General features: G+C 39.8%; 1 protein-coding gene and 1 long non-coding RNA gene across 2 annotated transcripts in view; both read left to right on the forward strand.

Moving 5' to 3' along the window:
• Positions 1 to 25036, forward strand: part of LOC306799866 (uncharacterized protein) — a 257832-nt gene that overhangs the window by 20526 nt on the left and 212270 nt on the right. The gene's annotated exons all lie outside the window — the stretch shown is intronic.
• On the forward strand, positions 18168 to 23852 carry LOC306799868. The gene is made up of 3 exons (XR_013773702.1): positions 18168 to 19401; positions 21111 to 21148; positions 23409 to 23852. It is a non-coding gene; the product is annotated as an uncharacterized lncRNA (long non-coding RNA).

Raw genomic sequence — 25036 nt, forward strand, 5'->3', positions numbered from 1 at the left:
TTTATATTTAATTTCACATGGCTATGCTAACTGAAAGAGGCATTACTATGTTAGAAATGAAGTATTTTCTTTGTTTGGAGAGAGGGATGTTACCTATGATTTGCTTACTTGTGGTTATTGGATGTGGTTATGGGAATGCCAATATTTTGGAGCCAAAATTAATAAAGTTGAGGTACAATAAGCAGAAAAAAATATAAAAGTGAAAATTCTGTTGTAGGTCATAGTATAGCTATATGTCATTCTTTAGCTACTAAAATGACACAAGTAAGTAATTGGAAAATGCCTAGGTTTTCTGACTGCCTAGGATACTAATAGTCATAATTCTGGTACAAACACTGCATTTCATGGTCTTACCAACTCAGCCTGCTGCTGCTGTGATAGTGGTACCATCAAATGTAAGGCCATACCAAATGTGGTTAAGTGCTGTCACAATAAATTTAACCCTCATCCATTAGGGAAATACTCCAGGTGAAAGGTCAGTTCCAACATCAAAGTTGCCATTTAATGCTTTTATTTCCTCTAATTGAAAATGATAATCAATGAGAATAATTTATAAAACTTGTCCAGAGTAGTGATTCTCTACTTAAAATGGCATCTTCTGCCTAAGGCACCTTAATTGCAATCAGGCTGATGCCATGTGATCATAATGGGATTCAGAACTTAATGATGTGTACTGTTAACCTGTTTGCAGCACTTGGCAAATAGACCTAAGCAGCTTTTTACTGTGATATGAACTTCATTGTGTTTGGCCTTTTGTCATATAATGATTTGCATAAAGTATTTCCTTCTCTGGAATTAGGTTCTTGAGTGAAATATTACATGGGCCTGCTTAACTATTCATCTGTGCTGCAATAGCAATTAATGTCTGTGTAAGTAAACCTTCTTTTTTAAAGGTCACTAATTTTCTATACATGATGCTCAGAGATCCTGTTACTAAAATAATTGGGAGCTAGAAGTACTGGTTTATGATGGGAGAATTAAAAATACTAAAAATCTAAAGATTAGCTAAGTGACGAGAAGGAAAGGTTGTGATATAAGTCTTCCTCTTGGTGTTTTTGTTGGTACTGTATATTTGACTGAAGGCTTTTGGCTTTTGTTTCAAGAAAGTCAAACTAGATGTTCTAGTTGCCCATTCTGGTCTTAAAGTCCTTACATCCTACTTGCCTGCTTCTTTATAACCTGAGGAGAAATGTGTTTTTTCTTTCCGTGGAGAAACAATTTCTCCTGCAGGCAAACCAAAGGGGCCAATTGTGCTGTAAGACTTGAGGATGTAAAGGACTTTTGGGTGATGATGCAGCTGCCACTACATTGTTTTTCCGGGTCAGAGTGGAATCTGTGCCAGGCACTGTTTGTTCCACGTGGAGGCTGCTTTGCAATGGTGTCACATCAATGCTGTAACAGATCAGTCTTTGCCCTGATGGAAAATATTCTTAGTCCTGGCTCTTATTTACATCAGTTCCAACTTGCCTGTATGGGAGTTACTTTGGTTTTACAGCTGTGCATTTCATTAACTTTATGAAGATTATGCTAAGGTGAAAAAAGGTTTGTGTGGCAGAAGCTTTTCTCACTGATGAGGTTGATTCAACAGTAATTCCTCATATGGATCTGTTTTGGATTTGGCTGCTTCTGTTGGCAGCACAATTAGTTCTGTAGCATCTGGAAAATAGCTGTGCATCATACATTACCATTATAAGAATACTTATTGCAGTATATTATTTATCTGTAGCAGTGCCCACTCTTTATTGGGGCATTCCAAAATGTAAGAATATATTTACTCTGAAGTAATCACAACCTAAATAAACACTAACTTACCAAATTTTAGAAATTAACCAGTATTGCCAACTATATCCATAGAGAATATTTGATGGCATGGCTCAGAGTACATCAATTAAGAATTGCTGATGAGAATCCAACATAGTAAGTAACAAATTAATGGAAGGCCAAGCAGTGGAGCCTCTTGCAATATTTCAGTGTTATAAAGCTTCATTTCTAAATTAGGAGAGTGTGCATTACCAGACTTCCAACTTGTTACTGATCCAAAAATTAATGTTGTGCATTAAACACTATGGGACAGTGTCATCTTTGTGAGGAAACCACGTGAAGAACTGTGCAGCAGAAAGCAATGTTTTCTTTGGCAATTAAAAAATAGGTATGTGTTTGAACCTGTGAAGAAGCTGAAGTGTGAGGAAAGCAGAGGGAAACTGGTCAAAAGCAAAGGAGAATAAATGGAAGTGGGCCTCAATGCAAATGGGGTGAGTGCCTGGCTTCTATGCCACAGTAGTTAACAATTTTGCATCACATTTTCCTAAAAAGTGATCAGCACTCTGAAGTAAAATAAACAAATTCACAAAGAAAATGGAACCGAAGAATTCTATTAAACAATATTCTGCAGTACAGATTCACTCTTTCTTTTTTAGCAAAGAGGAGTTTAAACCATCACGTGAAGAACATCTCCTATTGGATTTATTTTAGTTTTCTGTTAGAAATTTCTGTCAATGAGTGTAAGTTCTCTTCCCCTTAAGACTGCTGTTGACTGGTAGAAACCATCTGGTTAGATATTTTTATGCCTGTTTAATTGATAATCAAAATTGAATCCTTGCCTGTTAGTAAACTCTATTTCCTCATTAAACTCTGAAATCTAGAGTACAGAGAGAAACACATTCCTGACCTGTAATAAAGCTGGCAACCTTTATCTTCTGCTGGTATCTGTAAGTACATCCTCTTTAATCACGGTCTAATTGAGGCTTTGGTATTAGAAGAGAAGTGGAGACTGTAAGAGCCTGAAGGGACAGTTTATCTTAAAATGCCAAGAAAAATTCTAGGGCTTCCTAGTGCACAGAGCAAAATGAGTTATGTTCACCTGTCGGGAAGGGAAATTCAGTGGTTATGGTAGACTTTGCAGCTCAAGTCTTGAAACAGGATTCTAGTGATGAATATGGCTTTGGACTGATGAATGATTTATGAATGACTTTTGCTTTTTAGCTTCTGGAGGAATCTTCTTTTCAAGACTTTTCTTATGCTCTGCCCACCACCTTTCTGTAAAGGGAAATTTGCAAGTATGACAAAATACCTTCATTATTAGAACTGAAGGTTTAGGGGAAAAAAACCCTAAGTACTGTAAAAGTAGGAATTTGATCATGAGAGCTAGCAGGAATGTGCCTAAGGCTTTTCTTTTTCTCCCCCTCCTCACCCCATCTGCATATCTGTAAAGGGTGTGTACAGTGGAAAACTTACTGCTCTCTCCTATGTGCCTCCTGTTCTTGTCGTCTTCCTAGCCTGCTCCAGGTTCAACTGATGATAGCAATAGTGCTTTCTACTGCATAAATACCACTGTCCAAATCTTGTTCATATTATGTTGGGCAGTAATTAAGTTCAGAATGAAAAGCAGGGGAAGGACGAGTTGTAGATTGGGAGGTATCAGGGATTTGAACACAGCAGTGGCTGGTCACAGCTGTCTATTGCTGTCATGCTAGTAAAGCAGTAACTTTTAATTTGCAGACTCCCAGGTTTTTGTTAACAGCTTTTGCTGGTGGCCATTGCTTTCTCTCTAACACAGTACGTAACTAAACCACAAAAAAGGCCATAAAGTTATCAAGGAGCCTGCATCTAACCTGGAGAAGTTGTAGGAATCTGAAAGAGGGGGAAGGATAGGTGGTGCATGGCTGGGTGTTTGAATAAACTTGGCCGAGGAAACTGCCAAGTAATTAAAAGAAGGGTCTCTGATATAGTCCATGGTCAGTGCCATTGTCCTGGAGATGCATCTGTGAACAGAATATACATGAGGAAATCCTTGCAACTGTAAACAAAATCCAAGTAATTCCCTGTGTTATTTTGTTTGAGACAAGGGGTTCCTTGTATATGAGCTACGTGGCAGATTTCCCTCTCCCTGACTGGGAGCTGCAGTAAGTAATCACACAGCTTCTGGTTGTTCTGCTGCAATCACCAAGGTTTAGATTGCAGCTAAGCATTATCCTTGCAAGGCTTAATGTTGAAAGACAGGTATTTCCAGCTGCTGCAGCATAAGCACCAACATTCCTGTTTGAAATGGATTATGTTTGTGCGTGTAAGAATTTTATTTATGGCTGTTGTCTGAAGTGTTGCATCTCCTGCTCTGTCTTCACAAACGTGGCATTTGTGTTTGTTTCAGGGCTGAGGGATATATTTGTAAGGATGAGAATGGCTTTGGTTGGCTTTGGTTGTATGGAAGTTTCTATAAAGCACAGCTAAGGTTTGAATTCAAAGTGTAGTAGCTCTGTGCCAAATGGGTGATTCTGCCCCCAGAGTAACTCTGTAGCTCAGATTAGGTGGAAAACAGGGTCTTAGAGCAGAGTAAAAAGCCCAGGTGAGAATTTATGTAGAATATCTATAACTTGCTCCTTTCCCAACTAGAAAAACCCTAGACAAAATTACTCTTTAGCCATTAGGCAAACAGAGACTCTCTTTCCTTGGATTCCTCCTTATATTACAAACCCTTTGTAAATATTTCCTTTGGCTTTAAATGCAACATTTAATAGTCTTAGTATATATTTTTTTAATGTAAATGGACACTTTCTTGTAGCTTAAATGAAACCAGTCATAGTTCTGGCTTATTGCTTGCTTTGTATACAGAATTTGGTATGAGACATTTTCCTCATTGTGGTTTCTTTCTTTCTTTAGTATTGGAATTTATTTTATTTTATTTTGAAGTCAGTGAGCATGGAGCAGAATATGTTCTCTTGAAACCGTGCTGGAGTTGATGAACAGTTTTTCTAATTAATCCTCAAAGCTCTAGAGCCACTTTTCTCCATGCCTTCATGATTTTGGTCCTAGTTTGGCCCACTGCATAACAAAAACAAGCTCGAAGGTTGTTGTAAATTATACTGGCATGTGTGGTCCCTTGAGAGATAATGTGCTGCTTCATCCAAGTCCCAGGGTACCCTGACACCCATCTGCCAGGGAACTCCTCATCCGCCTAATGTGGGATTAGATGCTGTATGAAGCACTTGCTTTTTTTCCCTTTTAAATACATTTTCTGAATACTAAATATCCCTTTTTACACCCACATAGCTTACCTCTTTCATGTTGTTTTATAATAAGTATCCGTTATTAGCATAATAACTGCTCAAAGTGACATCTTACATTGTATTGTCAAAGATCCATGTATTAATATTTCCATAGTTCTGATGCTATGATACACTGTAGTACTGTAATTTTACCAGAGATTATTATTTTTATGTCAAAGATCTGCCTATTCCATTTACATACCATGAAGTGACACCAAAGCTACTGATAGTGGGCTGTTGTGAAGGTTCTGTAAAGCAATGTGTCAAAAAATGTATGTAAAAGCATAGCAAACCTCAGAGTGCTTTGATTGCTTCTTGAATTGCTTGAAAAAAGAGAATGAGGAAATTCATTCATGCAACATTCCCCTGTTGTGTATGTATTTGTTTATTTTAAAATTGTTTAGGCTTGTCTTATATCCTTTCTTCTAAGCAATGTGAGTTGGCATAGGCCAGCACGCCACTCTTAATCTATTTTATTACTTATCAAAAAGCCTTTGTGCAAAGATTAACTGTGTTCGCTCTCTATTTGCTATTATTGCACCCCCACTGCTCAGTAAGTACCCCAAGCAGTTTTTGATAAGATGACTGAAAGGTTGTCTGGTTTCATTGTTGCTCCTCTCAGAATCTCTTGTATCCTCTGGCGAAATGTTATCTTGTACTTTGTTACAGTAATAGTCCTCAGTGATTCAAAACAGGTATTCTTTTGTCTCCTGCCCTTACAATGCATGTATGGGAGAGCGTTTGTTCTCTTTCACCAGCTCTGCTGCTGCTATCAAAAGCCACGCTGGATCAGAAGAGCAGCTGTCTTTACACCCAGTATCAATAGATCACCCTCCTCCTCCTGCATGATGATAAGAGGAGGGGGAGCGGCGAATGAGCAAAATCATTTTGACTCTTTCCTTGCTCTGTTGGCTACAGACTTCCTTTTCTCTCTCTGCTGCAAGGCATGTCTCAGTGAGTGGTTAGAGACGATAACAGTGGTACTCCAGCATCTGTGTGCTGTTGTGAGGTGTCCTTCTTGAGCTGCCCTAATTCTCAGACAGGATCTATAAAATAATAATGAGTAAAAAATACTCACTTGTGGTGAGGATTTCCTTTGACAATAGTATACTTATAAGGTGGGTAGAACTGCTAAATTCATACTCTCTGTTTACACATAAAATTTTGAATCTAAGGGAAGTTCTTCCTCAAGCTACTCCTTTTTTTTGCCATTTACAGGATCTTGAAAATGATCTGAATATATTTCAATGGATAATGAAAACTGTATCAGTGGATAATGCTGTTTTAGCCCTCTGCCTGTTTTGGGGTAGCAGGAAAGGGGGGTTGGGAGAAGAGTTTCTTCTGCTATCTTTTCTTTTCTTTTCTTTTCTTTTCTTTTCTTTTCTTTTCTTTTCTTTTCTTTTCTTTTCTTTTCTTTTCTTTTCTTTTCTTTTCTTTTCTTTTCAACTTGGAAGAAAGCATTTTACAGATATCATTTGTGGGTAACCGATGATCTCATCTCAAAGTAACCCCACTTCATCTTGAGGTTTTCTAAAAAATCCCAGAAGATGGGAAGGGAGGAGAAGAAAGGAGGAAAAATGCTTGTTGAAACTCCACCAGTGGATATCCCAGAGACTTGATCTGGGTTGTGTTTGGCATTGACCCAAACCTTGATGTCATGCAAAACCACCTCTCACCCTACTTTGGGATGTCACTAAAGAGCTGTAGGCTCTCCTGAGATGTTCTCTTACCTTGAAGCTCTTCTGTCATGAAAACTATAATGCTAATAGTCATAAAGCCAGAAAGACTGTGCAAGTGACTTGGGAGGGTTCTCATTTTGGCTCCCATGATTGTTCTGTATAAAGTGATACAAGCCTAGTTAGAAATGCTGAAGAAAAATTTGCCTCAGAATAGCTTTCAACTTAATGATTGTATCTGTCTCCTCAGAAATGAAAGTGCTGGGTTAGTGTTACTTCCCTACCTAAGTGCTTAAAATAAGGACCCTGTCTCTGTTGTAAGCACTAACACCCCATAAACTTGTGATTGCCACTGTAGAAATAACTTGTGAAGAGTGTATTTCAAGGTCTTTTAATATTTGAGTGGGTGTTGGTTGTTTCACTGAGCCATAGTTATTTGCCAAATACTACTTGAATTTCTCATGAGCAATATTAAGATCACAGTGAGTACAAAAGGCATGCAGTAAAACCAATGTCCCCATCCTCTAAGCAGACTTTGACCCAGCCCTTAGTGCAGTCTTTGCTAAAAGAGAAAAAAACTTAGAAATGGTATTTTGGTGCACTGCAGCACCTACACAAGAGTTTCTCTTTCCATCCTCTGATCTGCCAGGGATAGCAAGTTCTTATTTTAAGGAGTACACAATTCAAAGAAATGAAACACTAAATAAAAGAGAAGAACCAGTACATTCTGTAGTTATTTAAATTTATTTACAGCTTGTTCAGTTAAATTATTTACACCTTTAGATATTTGGGTGTGGTTTCCATCTGTATGGTGTTATTCATGTCAAAGGGTCAGTGAAAAATACAATATTTTCTGTAGTTATTTCCATTTGACTAATGAAACTTCTGGTGATATTTAACTGTGCAACAATACACTGCAAGATAGGAGGAGGCTGTGTTCATGAACATTTGGAGGGACCTCCCAGACAGGTAGTTTCTCTAATATGCCTATTGGTTCTTTCATTTCTCTGATGAGAACATAATGTGCATTTATGATGAAAATTACAACTTCTGTACATCTTCAGTAACTCTAGCAAACTGCTCTGTTGAGAGTGGCTTGTTCCACAGAATTAAAATGTAAATGAGATCATTTATTTCTAATAGAATAGGTGTTGTGCACCATAATTCTCACAGTACCTGACTGAACTCTTTATTACACAGACACAACTTGTAACTGATTTCTGCAGAAAGTTTGCTGGAACCTCATGGAGGAGGACCATGCATGGAAGTGTTCTTTTCCTGACTTACTTGTTGATGTATACTGACTCACCAATTAATTTCACAGACAAACAAACAAACAAACAAACACCTTCATATTTTGTTTCCCTGTTCAATAATAAATTCAAAGGGCTAGGCTGAACCACTTGTAGGTAGGCTCGGACTGTGATATTGATGCTGGTTTTTAAGAAGACGACATTATAATATCATTTTATGTTTTGCCTTTAACATTCTAAAGTGGTTGAAAATAGAGTATTGCTCTAATCTGTTGATGTAAATCTGAGTGGCTTCAGGGAAAACTGCTTCCCTCTTTCTCATCTGTTTGGGTAACTGATTTATTTGTTTGGGATTCTGGACTTGGAATTGATTTTGTTTATGTGCTTTAAGCTTCTGTGAGGCAGTGACAAACATTGCTGATGTTTCAGTAACTCTGCAGATCTGATTATCTGAAGTAATTGCATTATGTGACCTCTCACTTTTCAAATCTTGACTGCTGTTACCTGTTTTAAGACAGTGTCTAAGAGCAGCTCTGAAAGGAGTCTGAATTGCGCCCAAAGTGAAGAACTGTAAGAATTTGACAAAGGGGTGAAATTTTACTTTTCCACCAGATGTTTCTATGTCCATCTTCATTATACTACCTAAAATAAGAATGAGATAAAAAGGCTCTGCAAACTCTCTCCAACTACCTTTGTGAAACTCTGTTCTCAGTGTGCTGCTTAAGACTGTACCAGAACAAGCTATAAAGCTGTGGAGATCAGCTAGTCCCAGGTTTACTGAAAAATACTGTTTAATGAGAATTTTTGCTTTAATAATAAATAAGGCTCTTCTCCTTGAGTCAGGGACTAATCAAGTGGCATTTCCAATAGTACTGCTCCTTTGGGCTTCTGATGAGTAGGAGCCTCAGTTAATGTGAAAGGTTGTGCTGCATCCTCAGATACTCGACTGCTGTGAAGTACAGAAGTGGGATGTCTGACTTTTGGAGGTGTTAATCACCTGTGCTTGAAGCCATTTGGGCATGGATTAATGAAGTGAGAGCCAGAGGAGATTGGATCATGAAAAGGGTTAGATCTAATTATCAATTTATTAATTTTAGCTTTTATTGAGTATTACAAGGCTTACAGACAGCTAGGATCAGAACCTAAACTTGCTGGGGGACTGAATTTGGGGGTGTGGGAGAGAGGAACAGTATGGAGGACTGGAAGTAAGTTTGCTTCTTGAGATTGTTGCTTAGAAAAAATGAGTAATGTTGAAAGCTACCTCTGGTGGCTTACCACTGTCTTCCCTCTCCTGCCCCCTTGGAAGCATAAGAATTGTCACAGCCAGTTCTCAGCTGACTCTTGGGTGCAACTTTGGAGCTACATTGTTAGAGAGCTTTTTGCTAATATTTAACACACTGTTTTTTTAATTGCTTATTTTAGGTAATATTTAGTATTTTAATAAAATAAATTCAAGAAAAAAATGCTATGACTGGAGGTAAAACTATCTTTTCAACTGTTCTTTCAGAGTTTTTCCTATATCTTTAGTTCCTGATGATTCTTATGCAAAACTTGAAAGCAAAATAACCTCAGCTAAGTTAATTCACTGTCTTATCCCTTGTAGTTTAGCTTACATGGGGGATGATTTTTTGCCTCCTTCCCTTCACCCTCCCCCTGCCTGCCACCCTCCAGTATTTTAGTCACAATCTGCTCAGAGTGATTGTGTCTATGCCCTGCTAGAATTTGAGCTGAAGGAAGCCTGAACAGGATGGCAGCAGCACTTATCCAAATGCTTGCTCACACCTGAACATGCTCTTTGTTCTTTGGGAAAGACTGAGATAAAATGGGAAAGCACTGGCCTCTGTCTAGTAAGTTCCCATGTGAAGCTAGGAGGACTAAGCCCAACAAAGTCTAATACTGTTTGTTTGGGAACATGGCTGTAATGGTTTTCAACAGTTTCAGATGCTGGCTCATGGCACTAGACAGCTCTTTTCCATCCAGAATAAAAGCCTCTTTTTCTTCCTGTCTGCTCCTATATAGTCAGCACATCTACCATATGTGCCATACCTTGCAGGTGTTTTCAATTTTGCACAATCGTTTTACTTGACCTGCTCTATATTCTGAACCTTTTCCCTCCTCTGGTAAATACTAGTTATATTGAATTTCAAGTAAACCCCTCATCTCAACACTGTCTGTATCTCAGGCTAAAATCCTGAGCTTGCTGCTTTTAAAATAGAGCCTCTAATATGACTTGCTTAAGGTGAAGATGATTTTCTACTTGTTGTTTACATTTTTTCCTCTTTTTCTTTCTCAGCTAGGTTGTTTTTAGATTGTTTGCATGTTTGTTTGTTTGTTTGTTTTCTCAGTTCCTCGAGGTGTTGGTGATCTTGAGTAACTTGTAGCTGCCTAAAACATGCTGCATTACAACATGGATAATTCATGCACTAAACTTCAGTGGCTGGCTCGGTGATGTGAAAGGGGTGGAAATCTTTGGAGTGGTCTGTGTAATCTCAGCAGACAGCAGCACAGAATCACTTCCAGCAGTCCTTTGCCAGAGCAGTGCTGTGTATTTTAGAGGTGGGGTATCTGCACCTTACAAATCCTCAGCACTGGGCACTGCTGAGCAGCCTGGCCAGCATCATGTAAGCAATGCCCCCAGCCCCTGAGCCCTGAGAGAGCCAGAAGGTGGGGGTGAATCCTGGTGAATCTCAGTGTGTCCTTAGCAGAAAGGAAGAGGAAATGGGAAGGCCTGGGACTGGAAGAGGTAATCCCAGCATGAGGGTTATAGCTGACAGTTTAGACAAGAAGCCTGATCTTTGTTGACCTGGACTTTTGTAATGCTCCATGAGAGCTGTGTGAGCCTGTTTTATGCCCATACCGCTGTAAAATAGCAGGATAAAAGGCAACCCTCAGAAATTTTCTGTCTTTACACTGGCAGCATTCTGTCTATTTTTTTGGAGGTACATGACTGCAAAACAGTGGAAAATTGACTTTACTACACATAATTGTAAATGTCTCCTCTCTGCCCAGGTCATAGAAGAGGTGAAAAGAAGAGGACTTTAAACTTGGACATTAATGTCCCTCAGAAAGCCTAAAAGATCAATATTTTTTACTGTTTATATTTGGCCCAAGAAAACAACTCACATTCTTGTTGGTTATTTTAAAAACCTTTCTGATTTTCAGTACCAATCAGTAGAGAACTTGCAGCTATTTTTAATAATTGTTTTACTGTAGTCTGTTCCTACGTGGGAATTGAAAGTCACGTTTCAAGATGATTTCTGTCTGAACTTCTGCCTAGCATAAACATGGGTTAATTTGCTAAAATAGTATTCAGTATATTGAAGAATTCTGTTTGTACTCCTTTGTATATCTCTTAATTAATATTTAGTCAAAATTTTCATATTTTGTTACTTGGTACATGGAGATGTCAGGCAGTGAGTTTCAAGTAGGCAATAGTAACTGGATTAATGTGTTTAAGACCTGATATCTTGGTGGCTTCTATCTAGTGGTTTGATAGCATTGAATTTTATACTAGAGGGGTTTTTTTTTGCTGGTTCTGAACTTCCATTTCAAAGGTGGGAATCAGGACATAATAGTGTCCTGTGTTCAGCAGAATTTTGCATGCTGAAGGCACTCCCTTAGATATTGCTGGGGTTGAGCTGGGTTTGCTGGGTCGTCCAGAGTAGGTTGCTTCTCCTTCCTTAATTAAAAAAAAAACCAAACACATGGTAGAAGAAAAAGTATGTATTATGATGACTTCTGTAAAAAATATATATAATATCTCAACCTCACTGCTATTTATATTCCTCAAACCCTTGGCATGAACTAGCAGTGGGATGCTGGTGCTCCTTGGATCTCCTCCTGCAGAGGGTTAAGTGTTGGCTGGCTGAACCCCTCTGCCCTGGCTTTCCAGTAATGCTCCTGGACATCAGTTTCATGCTCCATGTGCGTCAGAAACAATTCAAGGGAAACAGTTTCTCCTTGTGGCAGAAAGCATTCTTGAGAGGCTCTTCACCGCAGAGGCCCTCACACTTATGTTTTGACAGTATCTCTTCTCACACTGTCATGTTCTCAAAGTTTTTCTCGCTTAAAGACTCTTATGTAGGGAGTATGGAACTGAAATAAATGCAGAGGGCCAAACAGGTCCTGACTTGATCGGCACAGAAACACACTGTCTTGCTTGTCTGACAATGGCCTTTTTTGTGTCCCTGGCTAAATAAGTGATGTGTCTTCCTCCAATGGGGAAATAGGGTTGAGTATATCCACACCTTTTGTAAGCATACTGTCTGGCAGTGCTGGCTGACAGCAAGAAAAGGCCCTTGGCATATAATCTTCATTGGTGAAGTGTCCTGGATACAGAGAAGCAGGAAGAGGGCTTATTTTGCAAAGGTACAAGCTACTCTGATCCCCTTGGGCCTGGGTGACTTCCCACCGCATTTTCCTTGGGGATGTGGTGAAATGCCATAGACTAACCCACATGCTTCTGCTTGGAAATCTGAACCTCCAGGCATGAATAACTTACTGGAATTAATCTTCAGCTGTTGTCATCCAGTATTCAAATATTAATGTGGCTGATCAGAGTGAGGCAGTGCAACCATGGTGGTCTTGCAAAATAGTGCATCGCACCAGTGGCATTTCCTAACGTGAGTCAAAGTTTGTTGTTCTGTAAAAGGCATTCTAGCATTTTTCTTCAAACTGCCAGGCTAAATAGCTTGTGCTGGACCAACCCCTGCACAGAAAACAGTTCATCTGTGCTGAACAGCAAATATCAAGACACAGCATTTGAAGGGGGAAGGAGCAGTAATGGAAATGCAAGAAGATTGCATGGAGATAATGAAACTTCTGAGATGCTGCAAGTTTAGCAGCAGCTGCCCTTTCCTTTGTCAACCATGCAACTAATGTAGCCCTGGGAAGGAAATGGCACCAGGATCTGAATGAGAAGTGATCCTTCCAGGGAACAAATGACCTGGTAGTTCTCAGAGTGACAGGTGAGACAGGCCATATGCCAGATTTATTGTGTGCTTTCAAGTGGAAAGTTTTGTGTAAGTTCATGAACTATGGCACTGATCAAGATTTTTTTCATCCTTTTTACTGAAAGGCAAGTGTCACTATGAGTTAAATAATCTTGGATTTGTTGTTTTGGTTTTTTTGGGTTGCCATAGCTTGTGCTGTAGTAGGTTTTATCTTCTCTTCCAAGTCGTCTCCTGGGTTTCACAGAAAGTTGGGGCAAATGTTCTTCTCTCATGGGGCTCCCTTTTTCCCATCTGTAGTGATGCTTACAGATTTTATTTTGCAGTTTCCCCGAGTAACTAACAGAAAGTGGCATGTAAAACTTGAAATCATCATGTTTTAAATAAATTCATGAAAAAATCCCACAACAATACTGTCTGTGCTTGTTCATGAGAAGGAATGCTATCCTAAGTCAATGAGGCTGCTCAGATCAGATTTTATCATAGTGCAAAAGTTATCCACTTGTGTGATATTAGGATTAAAATGCTCTTTGAGGGGAAGGAGGCTGTACTCTTCCATATGGCTATAACTGTTTCTCAAGCATGGAAAAGATCTCTTTTCTCGTCTCCTCCACGTCATAAGGTCTTTATGCAATGACAAGGTGCATATTTCAAAATACAATTTCCTAACTCTCATTGAGCTTCAAGAGATAGAGGTGTGTAGATAAGTACAGGCTGAGACACCACAGGAATGGATTCAACTATAGGTAACAGAATCAAGTCTTTTAAAATAAAACTACATGAACAGACCAGGGAATGTGAGAGACACAGAAGAAGAAGTTGCTCTCTGCCAACTCACTTTTTGCAAACGCCAAAGCAGGGTTAGGGGGGAAAATGTGCACCTCTGTGAATTGTTGGACAGACCAGAGATCTTCCTGTCCACCAAGTCAGGCAGGGCCACTAGTGGAATGACTGGTGGCTATCAAGCATCTTTCCCACAGACTGGCACAAAGCAGCACCAATCCCCTTTATGATTCAGTTCATAGATATTTGACAGAAATCTCAATTTTTGGCTCAGGTGCAAAAATTACCATGATCAAGGATCTTCCTCTGGTATGTCTCCACTTGAACTTTGGTATTTTCTGTCATGTTGGTTTGTTACCACTGAACCTCAGGCCTGGACTCCTTTCCAAAGGTATTTCAGCCAGTTGGTACCCCTTGGACATAGTCTGAGGATTTCTTCTGCATCCAAGATCATCAGAGCTGAGACTTGCACCCACATTGCCACCCCTATTTTGTCATTTTTTTTTAGCCAGATTTCACTGCCAGACTTGTGAATGATCTCAGTTTCCATGACTTTCAGGTCCCATTTCTCATCTATTGTAACTTCAGCTTCTCCATGCCAGTCATTAAGGGTTTAGGTAGAGAAATTTCCCTACCTACATACTTTCCCACCCCTTCTCCTTCTCCCTAAGTGTTGCAAGCCTGACACTTTTGTCCGTACAATGTTTGGTTCTGAAATCTTTCTCTTCTATGTTCACTGGTGCAAATGGGCTATTGGCTGGGGAGACAAGAGTCTATCCATGCTTTTATACAGAATGGCATTCAGCACACTGGAATTGCAGTTTCAGGGAAAGTCCTGCTCAGCCCCAGCCTGGAGCAAACCTGCTGGCTTGGGAGCCTTGAGGGAATGGCTGAAATTGCCTAAGCAGCTTATCAGCTAAAGCAGCTAAAAATTGAATATATCTTTATTGACTGTTTTTTGACTGGTGTTTTTCTTTTGCATTCTATTTGAGGACTTACACCTTGTTCGAATTCGGGCAGATTTTTGTTTACACACATACCTGCCACAAACAGTAAATTTTTTATGTGCATACTTATTGTCATACCCAAAGCAGGGCCATCATGACTAGTCTTTACTGCACATTTCTCTGTAATCTCTTTCTCAAGTCTGCCTACAATATTGTCTGGAAACCTTTCCTGCTCCCCAAAATCAGGCTACAGCACATATTTAATGAATTTCAATTCCAGTTTCCCACTCAAGGGGGTCAAACTTTTGCAGATTTATTGGTGATTTAAAATGAAATCTTAGGTGGGGAAGTTCAAAGTAACCTTGGTAACAAGCAGAGCTGTGCCCCACAGCACTCTGAGCTGACACCCCCCACCTCCCTCCTGTGCCTTTTCTTGCTGCTTTATTTAGCTCAAGGTTTCTTATGATTGAGCCGGTTCCTGTTCTTAGCTGAAGTCAGTGACAAACTTCTTGCTGGCTTTGGGGCTGGAGTGTTCATTGCTTGATAAAATGGGAACACACTCAAGGGATCACAGAGGGTCACAGAGCCCAGCTGGCTGAGGCCACTGCAGGATGTTGTGCTGCTGCAAAATACAGAGTAGAGTCGGGTGTGCTGTTCTGTTTTAACTTCATAAGCATCAGTTAATTTTAAATAGTCTGCTTTTTTTGCTTTTTTTTTATTTATTTATTTTTTTTTTTTTTTTTTAAACTTTGAATACACTGCTATAGCTGGAGGTGGTGTAAGCAGGAAGAAGATAAGTTGTTTGATGCTGTACATGACACAAAGCTTGGGGTAATGAAGGAATGGGTATGTTTCAGGTCAGCATGAGTTCAGGCAGTGAGGTCTAAATAGCTGCTGGAATGGCACAATTTATCACTGTGTGAGAGAGAAGATTTTGGTTGCTAGACCCATTTATCTATGATCTATGTGCCTTCTGAAATCGCAGGGCTTTATTTACCATAACAGAAGTTTAGATATAAACTTAAACGTATCTTTTAACATGGTGAGAATTTGGTGCCATCCAGATACTATGAGAACATTATCTTAGAGGTGTGGAAACACTGTAAACTAAGGTAAGGTATCTGAGACAAAAGCAATATTTTAATGTGTAAATCTTTTCTGTGACAATTTCCTTGAAGTGGGATAGAACCATATGGTATTCTTTCCATGAAGCAAGACTTTTTTGAAGCTGATGTGAGTTATCCTGCATTTGCCATAAGCCAGAGAAAAACATACATGGAACTGGTTGATGTGAATCAACAGATGTGCAGCAACTATTTGCAAGTCTAAGCCTTTACTAAAGTCATATATCACATTACTGGCTACTGGCAATGGGCTGGCATAGAAAGTTTTGATGAATACATTCAAAGGCTATAATTCATTGAATATACAAAAATGTGGTGAATTGGGGCACTTCAAAATACAGACTAGGTGAGTCTTTTGGCATATTTAATTATTGATGTAAGTCTACCTCTGCAAAGAAAAATGGGGAAGTATATTTATAGAGCTAGGTTTCTTTTTTGATGGTTTGTGCCATGTGAAGTCATCATAACATAAAATTGAAGCACTTCAATATCACATTGATTAGCAGAGGAATGAAAGATAGAGGTGGTGTGGGCTGTTATTGATTAACATAGCAGAATAAAGGAGGATTTAAACATACAGAATAGTTAACAAAAGAAAATAATCTTGTATAAACAGTGATGAAAGAGGTGTGGTACAGAGCAGAAGGTAGGAGTTGCATGGCTGCAGAGGCAGCTGCTGATGAAGAAAAGCTGGAGGAGAATGCCATTGACATTCCTGAGTGGCTCTCAGGTTTGGTCTTGTTTTTAAAATGTGCTTTCAAACTAAGCTTGTAGCAATGCCACAGAATTGTTTTATTGCTGTCATTTGTATGCACTATTCAGCTGCAGCTTTCCATATATGCTAGAACACTGAGCTAGGTCTGGGACTGGCACATGGGAAATTCCTGCAGCATTCAAAAGAAGAGGAGACTGGAGGATTGAGTGACTACTGCAGCTGGGAAGAAGGAAAATGTGTCAGTACCTTTGGGAAATATTCCAGATGGGGGGAAAAATGTTTCCCTATGTATAGTATCTACCCTGCTTGAGGCTGGAAGAGGGGAGAGGGTACCCTGATATATAACTGCAGGTGTTTCTTTGAGAAATTTGTGGAAAGTTTAGGAGGTATGTCAGGTTTACTTAGGAAAAAAGACATATGTAATGTGGGAGGAGCACTGCAAGACAAAAAATTTTTCAAAAAGTCCATAATTTTGAGTACTGAGAGCTTGTCCTGAAATCCTACTAGGAGCAATATTTTGTATTGGATAAAGAAGTGTGTCAAAGTTTTTTGGGGGAGAAAAGATATTCTTACACCACTGTAAAGGTAAATCAGTAAAAATACACGACATAGCAGAATTTCTAAGTTAAATCAATAACTCTACACACTAAAGTAGTGCTTTGTAAGCTGAAACTGCTCCACACATCATACTAATCCATTGAGAGTGCTGAGAGTTTAGGAGATTGGTTATACCATCTGCAATATCAGTAAAATACAGTATTAGGTTACATATGCCTGCTAGGGCAGGCGTCAGTAAATGAGATATTAAAAATTAGATCCTTCGAAGTCATTCTTTGATAGCAGAATGTGTGTTTTGGCATGTTGCATTTACCTTTCTGTGAATGTGAGCTGAGTGAAAATCAGTCCTTTGGTAGAGTTAACAGGCTGCTTTAAGCATTTACCAGTGTGTGGATGAACCTGAAGATTAGTGCTGCAATAGGAACAGGAGTTGGAGGGATGACATTTGTTTTCAGAGGTCTCTGAGGTGCTTTACCTGCAGCTAGAGAGGCTGCATTTGCCATTAATTTTTAAATGGTGAATGAGCTGGGCTGAATCCACTCCTTGCTCCCTGCTGCACTGGGTCTTATGTGCTGCAGGAGGTGCATCCTGGCCAGGATGGCAGGGGCTGACTGCTCTGTTCCCACAGTGTTTATGTCCCTGAAAAAGGTAGGGTGGGGTTTCACTGGTTACTTTGGGGAAATCAAGAGGGTCTGTGTAGTGAATAAGTGCACCCTTTAATTGCAGTGTTGACCAGTCTCTGGAGTAGTTTCCTCTAAGGAGGAAGTACCAGCTGCTTCTGTGCTTTAAGGCTGCAAGGAACAGGACTCCACTGGAGAAGGCAGAATCAGAATAATACCAGTATCTATTTCCTTCAAGTTTTATTTTTTTCAACTCTTCATTGCTTAGGAAAAATTATGTACTGCTTCTGGTGTAGGAAAGGGCCATGAAGAGCCTGAGCATCCTTTCCATCCACAGCACTGCTCTGTGATGAGCAGCTGCTTCAGATCTGGTGTGTGCCAGGGGCTTGTACTTCCTATGGTAGAGATCCTATTCCTAAAGAAGCTACATGTTGTACCACAGCATTCATTTGGTGTGTTATCCTAGCAATCCTGGAGCTGTGCTCAGCTAAGGTTGGACTGCTGTCTAAAAATTACAGTTCTTTTGGTTTTGTACTTCACTGTAGCCGTTGTGCTTTGCTTGCTGATTCAGGGCAGCCAGCTTTATCCAAGTAATTGGAATTAAAATTCTCACACTGTGTTTTTGTTCTTAAAGTGTATGCATGCAGTAAGAATTGCCTCTTTTATTATTCTCAATGGTACTCACCAGCTCAAGTCCCTGAAGGGTTATTGGCATTATATTTGAGCCAATTATTTTTATTTAGAAAATTATACTTATTCATCTGGTGTAATATTAAGTTACCAGGCTTGATGTTTTTCTCTAGCCTATATTTGCTGAGCTAGAACTGGGAACATATGCATCGCATTCCTTTTTATTTGGTGGGCCTCAGAGTCTAAATTGGGACTTCTGAACTGCTGTTGAACACTGGGAAACCATATGTGGCATTGTGTTGTTTGAATGACATTCAAAACCAGAGGGTTTGTGTGAGCATGGAACATGCATCATTGTTCAACCTATGCATGTGTACAAGAAAGCTGAGAATGGGAGAGAAGAGCTACAGCTTTTCCAAAATACATAAGAACAGGAAAAAATGTCTTTCCAGATGGACTATATGGGAAAAAAGTCTCCAGAGCTGGTGTCTCCTACTACATCCCTTGGGTTAATGGTCCTGGAAGCAACAGAGCATTTGCAGCCCATAACTGGGTCTGGAACTGGCCCTGCTGTTAGCAGTTCTCTGTGATTCAAGAAAGCACAGTGAGAAAAGCTCTCTTTGAGGCAAGTGACACATTCTCCACAGATGGGGTGACTCCAGTGGCTGGGGAGGAGGTGTTCCAGGGGGTAGGCAATGTATGCTGTCTTTTCAAGAAGAAGTTAAAAGCTTGGTGTGTGAAGGATAAGGGTTACTTTAAAGAAGGGTTGGACAGTAGATTTTGAACAGAAGAGTTTTGAGCTTCAGGACATTTGTGCTTCTGTTGTAATCACATAAACAACTTTTCTAAGTTTTGTTTGTTTTATTATTTATATATCTTCAAAACCTTTCAAGCTGCCATGGGGTAATGGTCAAAGCCCTTAATTATTAATAATTTAACTTTACAAAAGAAAAGTGAGGGGAAACTGGCCAACTTTTAGACAAGGGGTGGAAAGACCAGTGAAGTCATGCTATTGAGTCTGGTGCTGTTCAGCATAGTCCTGAAAGAGATGGAGAATGAGGAAAAAAACCTCCTGATGATACCACATCAGACAGGATAGTTGAGGTGAGGATGTTCTATAGGACAGCAAAACAACCTCACCATAGAGAGTGACTGAAGGATGGCCTGTCAGTTGAAATTCAATGTTTATGAACATAGAATAGTGCAGAGGAAAATAAACAATTCTAAATTGAAATATACAGTGATGGAATCTAAATTATCATTTGGCAAGAAACCTTGACTTATAATTGTATAAAAATGCCTGCTGAATGTGCAGTAGGAATGAGAAAAAGAAAAAGCCTAAATACTGGGGCTGATTGGTAGAGAAATTGTGAACAAATAAAACAGTCTTTATGCTACAGCATAAATGCATGGCACACTTCAATATTGCATTCTTGCTCCATCATTTTAGAAAGAATGGAGAAGAAGGGGATATGTCACAGGAAATATTGATAAAAATGTGAAGTGACTCCCATATGGAAAATAATGCTTGGGCATCTATCTGAGCAGGAAGAAACAAAGGTCTGTGAACTCTCAAGTGGCATGGAGAAAGCAAATAGAAAATGCCCATTCACTCTCCCATGCCATGGGAGCTAAGCAGTCTCAAGAGAATGGTTAGGTGACCGTTTTAAAGCTAGCAAAAAGGACTTCCTGTAGCTGTGAAATTGCCCTGGGATACTATAGATGCCAAGAGCTCCCATGCCAACAGGGATGTTTTGGACATACCCCTTAAAGAAAATTCTCCCAAAGGCTATTGTACACAAAAATGCTGTTCTGGTTCAGGGAATCACCTCACCAGAGACTGCTGGGAGCTGAGGAGTCCCAGAGATTGGGACAGTGGGACTGGGGAAGGTTTGCACTTGCCTGAGGAGGAAAAAGTGAAAGTTGTGAGTGTGATAGGATGCTTGACTTCCTCAGTCTCCAAGCCGATCCCATCTGTCTCTTCCTGTGTAATTACACCCATCCTGTGCCATGGTATTGTTTCAATACATGACAAACAAGTTCTGCCCTTAAAAAGCAATTTGAGCTTTTGTGGAAGAATTTCAGTGAGTATTCTAGCAGAAGAGAAAGGCAGAAGGATTTTAAAAAAGAGAACTCTGAAATGGACAAAACCAGATTCAGGATGAAGTCCTGATCTGTAAAGATATTTTATTAATTTTGAAGGGTCTTTTTGTCTTAGTAGCTGTATCCATAGTACCTTAGTGTGTCACCAACACGTGAATAACAATGATGTTGATTTCTGACAATAATCTCCAAATTGTGAGCATCTTTCTATCCAGGCACTTGCTGTAGCTTTTCAGAGAGACTGAAATGCAGCTGACCTGAATAAAACCTGTGTACTGCAACACCTGATTTTCTTTTCTTTGAGGGTATTGTGATGTGTGCAGTGTATGTGCTAAATACGTTGCTTTCTAGTTGGCTCTCCATGTTATGTTGGATTGCAACAGACTGCTCTCTGTCACACCTGATGACTAAACCTGTCTCACCCACGCCATGGGAAAGTACTGGTGCATTGAGCCTTCTTAGAATCAAGCTTTAGGTTGTCCTCAGATTTCTAATCTCCTGTGCGCTTTTTTTAATATGGCCTCTAACTCAAGAGATACAAGCACAAATGGATTCCAGGCAACAATTAATCAGATAAGTATTTATTTATTTAACTCAACCTATAGAATTATGCTGGCAATAGTTTTTTTTTTTTTTTCTTTTTTTTTTCTTTGTATTAGACTTTCATTGAGCAAAAGGCTGTCTTTTAAACACTTTTCTCTCTTTTTCAGGTATCTACACTGAAGCATTCTGGATTTCATTGGGCATGGTAAGAAACTCCACTTAATTACAGAAAAAAAAAGAATCAGTAAGAGCTGTCTGCTTTGTGTACCTCCTGATATGTTCAAAGTGGAAATATGGCTGAGGAAACTAGATGCATTTGATTCATGTTGTGCATTTTAAAATAAGATGGAGACACAACTAAAGCAAACATACATTCCAACTCTGTGGTACAGTGTTTACTACCACAGTACCAAGAAGTGGGTCACAATTGGCTGTAAGGTGGAGATGAGGGTTCATCATGAATTGCAGAATGTCTGTCTGCATGATGGAGAGAATTTTTTAAACAATCAAAAATAAACTCCTTTTAAATGGCCCTAGGTGAGCCTGCAGTTGCATACTTGATGCTGTAAATGTTGTCTAGGAGACCCATGGTTACCAGAGTATGGGCAGGAAGCAATGCAAAGCTAGGTGATTGGGGAGAATGCACTGTACTGTGAGGGGAAAAGCTTGTAATATAAATGTTGCTTAAATAATAAGTACTTCAACCTAATTGAGAGGAAGGTTTTAGTCTTGCTGGAATAGCTGTGTCAGGTAGGGATTTTCTTATAGTTTTGTTATCCTTGCTATGGTAGCAAAAGCCTTAGAATGTATGAAGTTAGACCACGGGCAAAATAGGATTTTTTTCTTGGACAACTCAATTTGTTCATGGAAACGTTGTTAAACTATACCTGCAAATGCCCTGCAAATTGTCTGTGCTGGTATAACTATACCAACACACCATTACAAGAGTGTACAAGGACTTGTTGAAAATAAATCATCTGTATGAAGCTAAAGACAACAAATAATCCATAGTATAAATTGATTAATTAATACAACTGGACAGAAAGGGGAAACCCAGTGACACCTCAAGGTTTTTTTATTGTTTTTTTGATTAAGTTTGAGTTTTTTAAGCCATTCCTCTTGACATGCGGTCATTTTTTCCTAAAGTTCAAACTGAGGAAAATTCAAGACAGCATCATGCAGATGTTTTTACCTCCTTGGGCATTTATTGTCTCTGGGGGACTGGTGGGGCTTGAGCCAGCAAGTCCCAGAAAGCCTCGCTCGTGGACCGTGAGAAGTACAGTTTTCTTGGGCAGCACTGAGGGAGTCTCTCTTTGAAGACTCCCTCCCACATATGTATACTGGGCTTGAAGCCAAGCTTCTCTTCTGTAAAGAAACCTTGCTAAAATTTCTCATTTCATGCCCCTTTATGGAGAGAGAGGGAGTGTGAGGGGGAGAGAGAAGGAGGTACGTGCCAAGAGTATTGAGAGAGCAGAGCAGAGTAGACTCTTCATTTTTTGTGTTTGGGGACAGCGGGGCAGCAAGGAAGGAGAAGGTTTTAGATTAATTAGTACCATATTTGCCATCCCTCCCTCCCACCTCAAAAGTGATAAGTTGTCCTCCTTTTCCTCTCCAAACCACATCTGTGTTTTTTTCAGACAACAGTTTTTGTTTGAGTCCTTTGAACTAGCAGAGACACTTGAAATAAATGCACTTATAAATGTGCCTCCTGCCAGCCTCTGTCTAGTCTGCATATGGACACTTAAAAGAGTTGAAGAATATGTCTTACTTATTTTAGAAAAATGCTAAGTTCACAGTGGTGGCACCTGAAATGGCTTTATTCTTGCCTCCTTCTTACAGCACAGTGGAATTGCTAGTGTATTATTTGATAAACAATCACCAATTAGTTGTTCCAATCCTCACTAATTCAACAACTGCTCTCCAGGGCCTCCAGGCAGCTTGTATGCCAGTTCATGTGCTCGCCCCAGGTAGCTCTGAACTGAAGGAGTTTCCTTAATTGCTTTTGCTGTTATGTCTGTTTTAAAGGTTTTACTGCTCCTGTTGATGAGTTGGGTAGTGTATTACAAATGCATGTTTGCTGTCTTACCTTTCCCCAGCGTGCTGTTAACAACACAAGTGACATAAACCATAAGGCTGCGTGGTGGGTAAAAACACCCACTTTGTGCACCAAATGGAGGGTGGTCTTGCTGATTGGAGGCTGACAAGTGTCATGCTGCTTCACTTCCTCCATCTTTTTCAGATTTGGGTACTTCTGGGTGTCTCCATGGACAGCCCTGCTGCCTCTGCCCCTAGATCATAGATAAATCAGGTATCAGTCATCTGCTGACCACAGAATGGCACATGACTGGGAGACGGATTAGTCACCCTCAATTTTAAAGATTCTTGCAAATTCTAATGAGCTACAAGCTGTGGATGAGAGAAGCATCTCTCTGTTAACACTTGTTCCTGATTCTTCTGTCTTACAGGTACATGTGACTGATTTCAAAAGCTGTTACTGAAGCAACTTCTAGAGGTGGTGGAAGACCTATGGTTGTGGATCCTTTGCACATATAAATGTTATTGTGTGTGTCTGTTTGACCATGGTAGGATATTTAATGTATCGTAGAAATAAGTTTTGTATCTCCAGTTTCAGTGTCCCTCTCATCATAGATCCTTCCTTTCAAACATATTTCCCCTTGTTTGAGCCTTTAAAAAAAGAAGGAAAAAAAAACCCCAAACCTTAAAAAATTGTAACACTCTATGAAAAGTATGCATTATTGTCATCTTCTGGGGAAAACGGGAACTTTACTGTGTCTGGTGTTGTTGTAAGTGAAATGTGGTGTACAGCATGCTAAGTAATTGCTCAGTCAAATGTCAGTGTGAATTCAGAAATCCTCAGTAGAGGAAAGAAATAAATATTTTTATTTTCTCTAAAAGCTTCCCTGTAAAATTCTTCTAAAGATTTTCTTCATGAGATAACACAAAAGAAGCATTTGAGTGCCCTCTCACTTCTCAGCCTGATGGCAGGCTTGTTGAGACTTTTGGCCAAGTGCTCTGAAGCTATTGTGAGCCTCCACAGAGATGAAGCACACGTTGTTAACCAGGGATATGCCTCATCTGTGATGAGCAAGAGGCTTGAGTAATATATACTTCCGTTTTAAGTGACACTTAGCCCTTTATCAGTACCTTGAAAGAAACTGCAGGCACCTGATGTGAAACACTGCTCACAATATCTGGGCAGAAAGTTGGGCAAAGCTGTTCCTTTAAAGTTGTTCAGCTAGTATCCTTTTCCCTTCCCTTCCCTTCCCTTCCCTTCCCTTCCCTTCCCTTCCCTTCCCTTCCCTTCCCTTCCCTTCCCTTCCCTTCCCTTCCCTTCCCTTCCCTTCCCTTCCCTTCCCTTCCCTTCCCTTCCCTTCCCTTCCCTTCCCTTTCCCTTCCCTTCCCTTCCCTTCCCTTCCCTTCCCTTCCCTTCCCTTCCCTTCCCTTCCCTTCCCTTCCCTTCCCTTCCCTTCCCTTCCCTTTTTCCCCACGTTACGCTGTGTATACTTCAGCATGTCCATTCTGATTTGTACAATTTTAAGTCCGAATTTTTAAACATATTTGCTTGTTTTTAATTCTTCAAATGGGTTCTTTGGCCTCCACTTGTATAAACCTCCAGACTTGTGGTAAAGATGGTAGAGAAAAGCTGATACCATAGCATAGTATTTGCAGCATAGTGCATCTGTAACCAGACTAAATAGCAAGGCATTATTCACAAGAAGGTGAGGTTATATTTGCTGCTGCTAAGCTCTTAGCTGTTCAGTTTTAACACTGGATGCCTGGGTTTCTTTTTCTGGAGTGCCTGTTTACTCTTGTATATTTTTATAGAGTGAAAGGGTGCTGGGGAGAACAAGGGTGTTATGTGCAGTAAAGTTATAAATAACGTTGGCTCAGGTTATTTGCATTATATCTACTTGCCTGAATGCGTAAAGTTAACCAAAAATGCCTTATAAAAAAACAAAAAAAAAAAGGGCAGAACAATGTCATGGATAAGAGGTCTAAAGGCAATGCTACAGAATGTGTTCATTGGGGAGTATTTCCTACCTAGCTAATAAGCCAGACAGAAAATTGCTTA

The sequence above is a fragment of the Erithacus rubecula genome, assembly GCF_903797595.1.
Source record: "Erithacus rubecula genome assembly, chromosome: 3".
Lineage (NCBI taxonomy): Eukaryota > Metazoa > Chordata > Aves > Passeriformes > Muscicapidae > Erithacus > Erithacus rubecula.